Source organism: Rhinoderma darwinii, chromosome 8 (assembly GCF_050947455.1).
Source record: "Rhinoderma darwinii isolate aRhiDar2 chromosome 8, aRhiDar2.hap1, whole genome shotgun sequence".
Classification (NCBI taxonomy): Eukaryota; Metazoa; Chordata; class Amphibia; order Anura; family Rhinodermatidae; genus Rhinoderma; species Rhinoderma darwinii.
In genome coordinates, this window is record NC_134694.1 from 119,133,254 (window position 1) to 119,145,363 (window position 12,110).

Sequence of the window (12,110 nt, forward strand, 5' to 3'; positions counted from 1 at the left end):
GCTACCCTGCTTGCTAGGCCAAACAACAACACACCATGCTCTCCCAGAATCAAAGACCTGGCTGTGTCCAAAAGAAGCGAATATAAGTAATAATGAAAAATACCTGGGGTATTAGTGATCATTTTGGCCAAAAGGACGCAAGCTCGCAATCCACGACAAGGATCCCCAGACTTGCGAGTCCCTAACTGGAGCGAAAAGCTCCTGATGTACAGACAAAACAGATAAAAACAAGGACATTTATGCACAAACACCGAAAAAGGCCATACTTACAAATGGACACAGCCAGGTCAGAAACGCTGATGAAGGCGAGTGAGCAGGTGCTTTAAATAATAATAGCCACTCCCACTAGTCTTGAGGGGAGTGGTATGTGGTGCATGGGATGTGTAGTAAGAAATAATAAATGAATAGTGTATGTGCAAGTGTAATCATGTAAGTGAAATATAGGGGGCAGTAATGAGTAAAGTGCCTAAAAAATAAATGAATAATGGGATGCAAGTGTGTGAAACATGGAGGGATAGTGTGTAAGTCATGAGGCGCAACGTGACTAGCCAGGTAGAAGCCTATTTGTGACGCCTTGATAATTCATAGAGCGGGCTACCCTGCTTGCTAGGCCAAACAACAACACACCATGCTCTCCCAGAATCAAAGACCTGGCTGTGTCCAAAAGAAGCGAATATAAGTAATAATGAAAAATACCTGGGGTATTAGTGATCATTTTGGCCAAAAGGACGCAAGCTCGCAATCCACGACAAGGATCCCCAGACTTGCGAGTCCCTAACTGGAGCGAAAAGCTCCTGATGTACAGACAAAACAGATAAAAACAAGGACATTTATGCACAAACACCGAAAAAGGCCATACTTACAAATGGACACAGCCAGGTCAGAAACGCTGATGAAGGCGAGTGAGCAGGTGCTTTAAATAATAATAGCCACTCCCACTAGTCTTGAGGGGAGTGGTATGTGGTGCATGGGATGTGTAGTAAGAAATAATAAATGAATAGTGTATGTGCAAGTGTAATCATGTAAGTGAAATATAGGGGGCAGTAATGAGTAAAGTGCCTAAAAAATAAATGAATAATGGGATGCAAGTGTGTGAAACATGGAGGGATAGTGTGTAAGTCATGAGGCGCAACGTGACTAGCCAGGTAGAAGCCTATTTGTGACGCCTTGATAATTCATAGAGCGGGCTACCCTGCTTGCTAGGCCAAACAACAACACACCATGCTCTCCCAGAATCAAAGACCTGGCTGTGTCCAAAAGAAGCGAATATAAGTAATAATGAAAAATACCTGGGGTATTAGTGATCATTTTGGCCAAAAGGACGCAAGCTCGCAATCCACGACAAGGATCCCCAGACTTGCGAGTCCCTAACTGGAGCGAAAAGCTCCTGATGTACAGACAAAACAGATAAAAACAAGGACATTTATGCACAAACACCGAAAAAGGCCATACTTACAAATGGACACAGCCAGGTCAGAAACGCTGATGAAGGCGAGTGAGCAGGTGCTTTAAATAATAATAGCCACTCCCACTAGTCTTGAGGGGAGTGGTATGTGGTGCATGGGATGTGTAGTAAGAAATAATAAATGAATAGTGTATGTGCAAGTGTAATCATGTAAGTGAAATATAGGGGGCAGTAATGAGTAAAGTGCCTAAAAAATAAATGAATAATGGGATGCAAGTGTGTGAAACATGGAGGGATAGTGTGTAAGTCATGAGGCGCAACGTGACTAGCCAGGTAGAAGCCTATTTGTGACGCCTTGATAATTCATAGAGCGGGCTACCCTGCTTGCTAGGCCAAACAACAACACACCATGCTCTCCCAGAATCAAAGACCTGGCTGTGTCCAAAAGAAGCGAATATAAGTAATAATGAAAAATACCTGGGGTATTAGTGATCATTTTGGCCAAAAGGACGCAAGCTCGCAATCCACGACAAGGATCCCCAGACTTGCGAGTCCCTAACTGGAGCGAAAAGCTCCTGATGTACAGACAAAACAGATAAAAACAAGGACATTTATGCACAAACACCGAAAAAGGCCATACTTACAAATGGACACAGCCAGGTCAGAAACGCTGATCAAGGCGAGTGAGCAGGTGCTTTAAATAATAATAGCCACTCCCACTAGTCTTCAGGGGAGTGGTATGTGGTGCATGGGATGTGTAGTAAGAAATAATAAATGAATAGTGTATGTGCAAGTGTAATCATGTAAGTGAAATATAGGGGGCAGTAATGAGTAAAGTGCCTAAAAAATAAATGAATAATGGGATGCAAGTGTGTGAAACATGGAGGGATAGTGTGTAAGTCATGAGGCGCAACGTGGATTGCGAGCTTGCGTCCTTTTGGCCAAAATGATCACTAATACCCCAGGTATTTTTCATTATTACTTATATTCGCTTCTTTTGGACACAGCCAGGTCTTTGATGCTGGGAGAGCATGGTGTGTTGTTGTTTGGCCTAGCAAGCAGGGTAGCCCGCTCTATGAATTATCAAGGCGTCACAAATAGGCTTCTACCTGGCTAGTCACGTTGCGCCTCATGACTTACACACTATCCCTCCATGTTTCACACACTTGCATCCCATTATTCATTTATTTTTTAGGCACTTTACTCATTACTGCCCCCTATATTTCACTTACATGATTACACTTGCACATACACTATTCATTTATTATTTCTTACTACACATCCCATGCACCACATACCACTCCCCTCAAGACTAGTGGGAGTGGCTATTATTATTTAAAGCACCTGCTCACTCGCCTTCATCAGCGTTTCTGACCTGGCTGTGTCCATTTGTAAGTATGGCCTTTTTCGGTATGTTGCATAGAGAGTTGCTACTCTGCACAGCATTTCTCTATGTACTTCGGAATACATGGATGTAAATTATTTTAAGTTTCTCAGATATGAGAGTTAACTTGTAAGATAAACTACTTTGCATATTAAACTATTCTCTAATATTTCTGTGGTTTGTATCTCATTGTATATGTTTGTGTAATGTCAGTGGAGCCTTTTTTTCTTGATATTGCTGTAAATATGCATAGAAATCTCTTTTGTCTTTTTGCAGGATCACTTTAATCTCATTGTAAGTGAGAAGAAGCAGGAAATGAACAATCTAATGAGCTTCTGTTTTGGAAACCATCAGTTCAGCTTGTCATTTATGTCATCTCGATCTGAATTCCATATCATTTACTTATTCAGGTGAAAAAAACTTCAAACATGAAAAACAGGAGTAACGAGGTCATGTGTTCTATCTAATTAGGTAAATCAGATTATGCTTTTGCAATATGTGCAGCTGTACAGTTATATATATATATATATATATATATATATATATATATATATATATATATATATATATATATATATATTGCATCTTGGGCTGCTTAGAGATGAATAAATGAAAATTTGCCTTCGCCAATGAAGTTCACATATAAGCACATTTATTGCTTTATCATCTAAAACATAATTTAATGTAGATATTTAATTTGTATTCGATCTATCTATCTATCTATCTATCTATCTATCTATCTATCTATCTATCTATCTATCTCATATCTATCTATCTATCTCATATCTATCTATCTATCTATCTATCTATCTATCTATCTATCTATCTATCTATCTATCTATCTATCTATCTATCTATCTATCTATCTATCTATCTATCTATCTATCTATCTCATATCTATCTATCTATCTCATATCTATCTATCTATCTATCTATCTATCTATCTATCTATCTATCTATCTATCTATCTATCTATCTATCTATCTATCTATCTATCTATCTATCTATCTATCTATCTATCTCATATCTATCTCATATCTATCTATCTATCTATCTATCTATCTATCTATCTATCTATCTATCTATCTATCTATCTATCTATCTATCTATCTATCTATCTATCTATCTGTCTATCTCATATCTATCTATCTATCTATCTCATATCTATCTATCTCATATCTATCTATCTCATATCTATCTATCTCATATCTATCTATCTCATATCTATCTCATATCTATCTATCTATCTATCTATCTATCTATCTATCTATCTATCTATCTATCTATCTATCTATCTATCTATCTATCTATCTATCTCTCTCATATCTATCTATCTATCTATCTATCTATCTATCTATCTATCTATCTATCTATCTATCTATCTATCTATCTATCTATCTATCTCTCTCATATCTATCTATCTATCTATCTATCTATCTATCTATCTATCTATCTATCTATCTATCGCTCTCATATCTATCTATCTATCTATCTATCTATCGCTCTCATATCTATCTATCTATCTATCTATCTCATATCTATCTATCTATCTATCTATCTATCTATCTATCTATCTATCTCATATCTATCTATCTATCTATCTATCTATCTATCTATCTATCTATCTATCTATCTATCTATCTATCTATCTATCTATCTCTCATCTTTTTTAGTTATTCATATTACATTTTATATGTATCTGTAATATTTATGTCAATATTATTACGTTATTCTAAATAAATTATTCAATTTTTGGGTCTAATGTTGGTTATATATATTTTGCTGATGTGTATCGAGTGTGATTTTGTATTTGAAAATGGAATCGGTAGGTTAGTTGAATAAATTTTTCCAGTGCATCAAATGTAGGTGTCACAATTTTTTTTGTCATTTTTTACACACATGTCACACTCGTCCTCATTTGGAGGTTGATACGAATTCTCAGAAAAGGATTATTTTGACATGCGGATGGTGATTGCTACAACGTATCAGTGGATCTTCCTGCCCATATAAAAATATACTGCAATTGGCTCATGTTTTCTTACAGTGGATAGTTTGAAGAAATTTCAAGTCTCAAACTTATAACAACTGTGACGGTGACATTTCTGCTGCTAACAGACATATCTATGGAAAAGATCTGATGTCCAGGTAAAGTTTCTACTTAGTAATATTATTTATTTATTTTTGGAAACTTGTGCTAGGTTATTTTTCTGCTATACAATTAAAAATGTAGAACATATAAAATTGTCAGATATAAAATATTTATTGTTTTGCATTTTGAATTAAATCAATCTATTTCAATGTGCCACAGCGTTGCACATTCAAGTAAAATCCACTAGATATGTCATAAATGCCTGATGAATGTGGGTCCCAGGTATGCGACCCGCTCCTATCTCCAGAGGAGGGGTCCTCCGACACCTATTCTGCTTGGTTAAGTGGCTACTGCAAACAGGCAGAAAATTATTTTAAAGGTGGTCGCGCAAGTGCATAGTTTAATTTCTATTCATTCTCCACCTGTAAGCTGCGGCGGGACAGGGGCTTCGTAAGCCCCGTTTTGAATATACTGTAGGTGTGGCCCCAGAGCTTGGACTTGCATCTATCAGGCATTTATGCCATATTCTGTGGATATGCCATAAATCCTCCCCTTAACTCTGAATAGCACACCGTGTGGTTAGACATGGTAGTGCAAGTAAATTGATCACTGGTTTCTAAAGATGGGGGAATGACACCAAATGAATGCCAAAAGTGGCATTTTCTAGAATGATATAAGTGTAAGTTTAATGTTTACACCTGAGTAATTTATTATTATTATTATATAATATTGTCTTCAAACTGAAAATATTCACTTTTTCTTTATATCCGGCCAACAGTTAAATACATATATCGGTCTCAAACCATTAAATTCTTCACACATTTTAAATGAAATGTATCAAATTGGGTCCAATTCTGCTTCACTGCAGAAATTGGGGTGCTCAGATGAATGCAGAAGTAGTGGTGAAACTATAAAAGATAATTTCTTGGACAGGAAGATATAGAAGATCCCTTTCTGGATGAAACATCTAAGGCTTGATCTTCTATAGCTTTACAATTGCTTCCCATAAGCTCTGCAGGGAGGAAGAATTGGAATACGGTCTATGTTCTAAAGGTGTGTCATGCCCTGATTGCTGCTTTGGGTGCACCCACAAATATACAACCCCTTTAAACATCGATTAATATTAGTCTTTGGAAAAGAAATATTTTTAATATGGATATTGTCATAATAGTTCAGTTTTGATATATTCATGATGATAGAGAAGAGAGGAGAAGGAACAATACCCATAGGATGCAGATTGGCATCTCTTATAAGGGGAGAATGACACATTTCAAGGTCTGTAGGATCTTTTTTTGAACTAATACTTACAGCTTCTGTCAATGGAGACACAGAGCGCAGCTGTCATGTGATTTCTACAAAGTTGATATCGTAAGAAAAAAACTGTGACATTGATGCTATGAAGCCTGAGAAAGAAAGTGTCTCGAGATATTTTTTGATAAACTCTTAAGAAAAATTATTCTGATCTGAGGCAAAAAAATGGTGTCAAAATAATGAGGCAACATAATAGAATTTCCATGTTCTCTGCTCTTCTTTCATGGATGTCTTATACACGGATCTGTAAAGACAGAGAAGCGTTGTAGATGGAGATGTCCTTTAATTATGTTACTGTTCATAGATGCAAGTTACTGGATCTGGGCTGTGACAACCTCTATCCTTTGCATGGAAAAGTAAGAATTGGTCACCATCAACGAAGTTGTCCTATGTGTACAACCCCCTCTTAGAATAAAGCCCCCTGGCGATCAACTGATCACAATGGATCAAGCTTCTCTAACCACTTGTGATCAACTGTTATTACTGGGGGAAGATCTGTGCACCGCTTATTCCATGATGATGCCATACAAAGGAATTTCAATAAAAGTTTACACCCATTAAAATAAATCAGCAACTTCTTAAAATGTCTGGCAGAGCCTCTATGATGTCCACATGCCTTAATAAGGTGCAAGGAAAGGGGTTGTCGAGATGGGACAGCTTTTTTTCTATACGAAACAATACATGGTGAGCATGCCCAGCTTCAGTGGTATTGGGTAACAGAGTGACAGTGGGCACCCTGTTTACACCACTCGTGGCTTGACAAGCATGGGGAATGTTTACCCAGATTGCCATGTTGGGCCTGGTATCTACAAAATTTGTCTGATGCTAGCTCCAATGGTGGATATGAAGGAATCTAAAAATACTTGATTGAAACCTGGAGAAGGAATCCAAGGATAAAATAGTGGTACTGGTGGTATTATAGTTGGAGTTGCCTTTTATTTTATAGTGAAGCATTTTAAGGGCAGCAGAGAAGGTTGGAACCCACTTTCCCGGAAAATATCTAGGTTCGAAATTTTAGAGCCACTTTTAGGAATTTTTAGACCAATTTTAGAGCTTTTAGGTTTATGGATTTTTTTTATCCTAATTGCCCCTAATGCTATGTTTGTATGGATGCTTCATGCTTCACTATATCATACCATTGTGTAAGGACATATATACTGGGAACCTCTCTGTAAACTGCAACAAAGTTATACCGTTGTATGTATATGGTATCTAGATACTTTGCAGTCAGTTTGGGGCTTTTCTATTTAACAAGTAACCACACAATTGGCACCCAAGAGATCCAGGTACATGGCAACATGCTGTGCCTGCGCTTTGATGAACCATTGGCTTAGTTTGTACCCTAGAACTGGCATAGTGTCAAGTCCTAGGTGATCTGGAGTATTTGATGGACCAGACGACTAACATTCTTTCTTTTCACATTTTTCATTGAAATTATAACAATGCAAAAATAGTTTTCTAAGTGGAGATCATTATGAGCAAGACATGTCAGCCGGAGTTCATAAACACACAGCATACAGTATGTGGATCAAAAAGTTAAAAAAACAAACAAAAAAAAACTGTGACAAATCTTTTTTTTTTGTTTGTTTGTTTGTTTTTATGGAATTCAATGTGGAAACGCTGAAGCTGAGATTGATGTTAATTAAGTGCGTCCAGTTAGTCCTGAATCCTGTATTTTTGCCTACTCCGTTGTGAATTCATGACAGCAAAAGTGATAGAAACAGTTGTAATTAATCCAAATAGTGCGGTCTCCGAGCAGATCGAGAAGTTATTAGCCTTATTAAGGAAAGTAGAACTATCCATGAGCAGACAATGCCGGACTTCTCTCTAATGCATTCCTGTCAACAGTCTCCACTTCACGCTCAGAAAATGCCCTGTTCTCAAACCCACATATTGCAGAGCGGAATATGACGTCTAACTCTTTGGGGCGGCAATATTTACCCATTGTGATAACTTTATGAGTAAATATAATGTAGTAAGTTAACCGGCAGTCCTATGTAAACCACAGATTTCATGTGTTATATGGTTGAAATGAGCCTTGATGCAGAAATACATGAGTGCCAGATGACAAACTCAGCTCTGCTACATCTGAATATAGAATGCATGAAGTTAATATGGAAATTGTTTTATTCATTGTTATTACTTTAACTCCTTCGGGACGAAGCCATTTTTTGATTTTTCATTTTCATTTTTCACTCTCCGCCTTCCAGAGACCATAACTCTTTTATTCGCCAGTAGAGCGGTGTGAGGGCTTATCTTTTGCGGGAGGAGTTGTGGTTTCTATTGGCAGCATTTCAAGTACCATATAATGTACTCGGAATCTGTAAAAAAATATATTTGTGGACTGAAATTGGAGAAAACTGGGATTATTCCATCGTTTTCTGGGTTTCGTTTTTACGGCTTTTACCGTGCGGTAAAACGACAACTTAACTTTATTCTGTGGCTCAATACGATTACGGTGATAACAAATTTATATATTTTTTTAATAGATTTTACTACTTTTAAAAAATAACAACTTTTTATTTAAAAAAAATTGTTCTGTTTTACCACATTCTGAAAGCCAAAACGTTCTTATTTTTCTGTGGATTGAGTGATGTGAGGACTTATTTTTTGCGGGACGAGCTGTAGTTTTTATTGGTGCCATTTTTTGGTACGTATTTTTTTATCACTTTTTATTACATTTTCTAGACCTAAGTTGACCAAAAACCAGCGATTTGGCGGTTTAAATGTTTTATATTTTACGGCGTTCACCGTGCGCGTTAAATAATGCTATATTGTAATAGGTCAGACTTTTATGGACGCAGCGATATCAATTTTGTTTCTTTTTTTATTTTTTACATTACTTTAGTGGAAAAATTGGAAAAAGGTTATTTTTTTTAACTTAATATTTTTTATTTTATTTTCACTACTAAAAACTTTATTTCACTTTTTTTTACACATTTAAGTAGCAAACCTTTACAACTGATATTATACACTGAATGGCCACTTTATTAGAGACACCGGCCCTTTCAAGATTGGATATTCCGTGTACGGAATTTAGACCCGTGACCCCGGGGTGCAGCATAAAATCAAGTGAGCAAGTTTTCCGTAAATCAGTTTGATTGTGAATCCACATTAGAATGGGAAAATCGAGTGATATGAACAACTTCAAACGAGGCATGGTCTGCAGTACAAGATTAGCCGGGTTAGCATTTCAAAAGATGTTAACCTTGCCGCAAACCTGCCCATTTTGGTGAAACCGGCCGACTATCTGACTTGTATGGGGGGGGAAAAGGTTTGAGAGTGTTAGATGTCAACCTGCCCTACTTAGAGGTGTTTGTCAACGGCTTATTCCCCCCTTATTGTGAACACAAGCATTCTCGGCCGAACATACATGTGTATGGTGGGGCTGGGAGGAATAGCAGTCAGTCAAACGACCGTTCATCCGACAGCTATCTTAGGTGTATTTGATAATCTGTATAAAAATTAAAGAAAAAAGCAACTCATGGTGCAGAAATCCGAATAATTTGGTGGAGACACGATACATGTGTAGGAGTGAACCTCACCTGTGCAGGTTGTGCGATGTCCAGACACAACACTGCTTGTAAGTAATGATGTAGTAGCAGCTGATTCCCAACCGGTGGGAGAGCAGGGTTCCGCCACACTGTTTTGCATTAAATCCAGAAAAAAAAAATGGAAGCAAAATAGTGGAATCGCTACTTCATCACGTATATGGTTTGATGAAGATGCCAGTTCGGTGTCGAAACGCGTCACCCTATTAACCTTATTAAATCTGGAATTACGGATTACCTATTGAGGTAACGTCTTTCATTTGTGATGAAGTAAAACTATTTGGCTTCCATTTTTTTTCCCACTGGCTTTAAAGTGTATGACCACCTTTACACTACAGATTCATTACATTGGGCTGCATGAGACTGGTATTCAGTAAGAAGACAAGATGAAGACACGATGACTTTTGCCCAAGCAGACCAATTAGCGGAACGTGTATAAAGGTTGTTAACTTTCCATCGAGTCACCACAAAATGTCTAATGTCTTTTCATTTATATCCAATGAATAAGAAAAAAATAATCCCCTACCGGATTAAAACCAAACCAGATCACCAGATGGCAAAACTGTGATAAACTTCAAACTTCGAAAGCAGCGAAGAGGCAATAACTAAAAAGTTTATCTCAGTCTTTTTCTTTTTGAAGGAGAGTGAGGGAAATAAAACAATGAAAATAAGATCTGAACTCCCCTAGGCAGCTGTCTGGGAATCACAATGGAAGGTTTCCACTTTTCCACTGTAGAAATGCAGTCAAGTGAATCTATTGCTCATCCTCTTTCAATACAGAAGGGTTTTTTTTTTCCCTTCAATGTTCAGAGACAAGAAAATCAATCAGACCTCTGTTTTATCATAGCATTTTATTGTCACATGATTTAGTTTCATAAAAATAGGACATTTGTTGTCATCGTTCAGTCTATTACTACTACGGAGGGTGATGGACATAGAACATAAAGTTCGTAACAACCTTTTTTATTCTCTTAGAAATGCATCATACGGAGAACACAACAGGCGGCAGAAGACACAGGAAAACTTATAATTTGTGCCAAATGTCTTCCAAATGAAAATGTTTTATGCAAAATGTCAAATTTATTCTCACTATTCAGACCTACAGGCGAAGCGCGCGTGCATTGTGATCTGCTTATATTTAACACTTGGCAAGACATCAGTCAGGAAGAACTGTATCGAGCCCCTGTCAACATGTGCCATAGGTAAACAGATTACGATGAGATGCCGTAACTTATTCAAACATCAAAGAAATATATATTTCATCTTTCCGGGATGTGTCAGACAAAAGAAAAAGTAACAATTGCTTTCAAACAGAGTTTATGAGATTTTGACAAATGTAAATCCAATGTCACAATTGCTTTTATATCAAGTTTGACAAAAGTCATTAAAGTTTTCCAGTGTTAGGTAAAAAAAAAAAGCAATTCTTTACTATTTTTTAGAATATTTGCTTGCTGTCAGTGAATGAGAGTGCTGTTATTTAAATTTAGATGTTGAAAACTGATACATACCTAGTCCTGCTATCAGCTGGGAAGTGGATTCAGTGTATCAGTCCAGACAATGCTCTGTAAGGGCCTGTTCACATCAGCGTTAGGTTCCGTTGATGGGTTCCGTCAGACCGTTTCATCATTGGAACCCATAAATGGAAAGGCAAACGGAAGCCATAGCTTTCTATTAGCATTACTATTGATTTCAATGGTAATGTTTCCATTGATAATGGTTTTCGTTTGCCTTTCCGTTGATGGGTACTTCCAATGGAAAGTTCTGACGGAACCCATCAACGGAACCTAGCGCTGATGTGAACACACTCTGAGCAGAACATAGCAGCAGCCGCGCAAATCTCTGGTAGTTTGCTACAATGGGGCAGATGTATAATGGTTCTTGCACCTTGGTTCTGGCGTTTCCGAAGTCTTTTTTTTTTTTTTGCCGCATATTTTGTGGCCAAGAACATTGATTTGGGGCATGCTCATTATTTTGGGACAAACTTAGAATATGGCCGTGGATTTATCTAGTCGTAAAATGTGCCCGATTTGTCACTGGTGTGTGCCAGTTTGTGGCATGAAATACTGGTCCAAAGTATATGACCTAATTGTTGTAAAGAACAGTAAGGAGTCCAATATTAGAATGTCAACTTCTCAGCTCACCAGTGGACAGTGACTTTTTGTCTTTTAACCCCTTCCCGTACCATGAGGAACTGTGCCGGCAGCGGGTGCTGGCTGTATTATACCGTAGACATCCTTCTGCAATGGGCAGGATCGGAGATAACTCCTATCCCGGCCGTTTTGTTGAGCCAGACACTTCCACTGCAGTGGTTGCTGCTAGGAGAATGCAATATTGCACACCTGCTAGTCACACAGAGCTGCAAACCCCTTT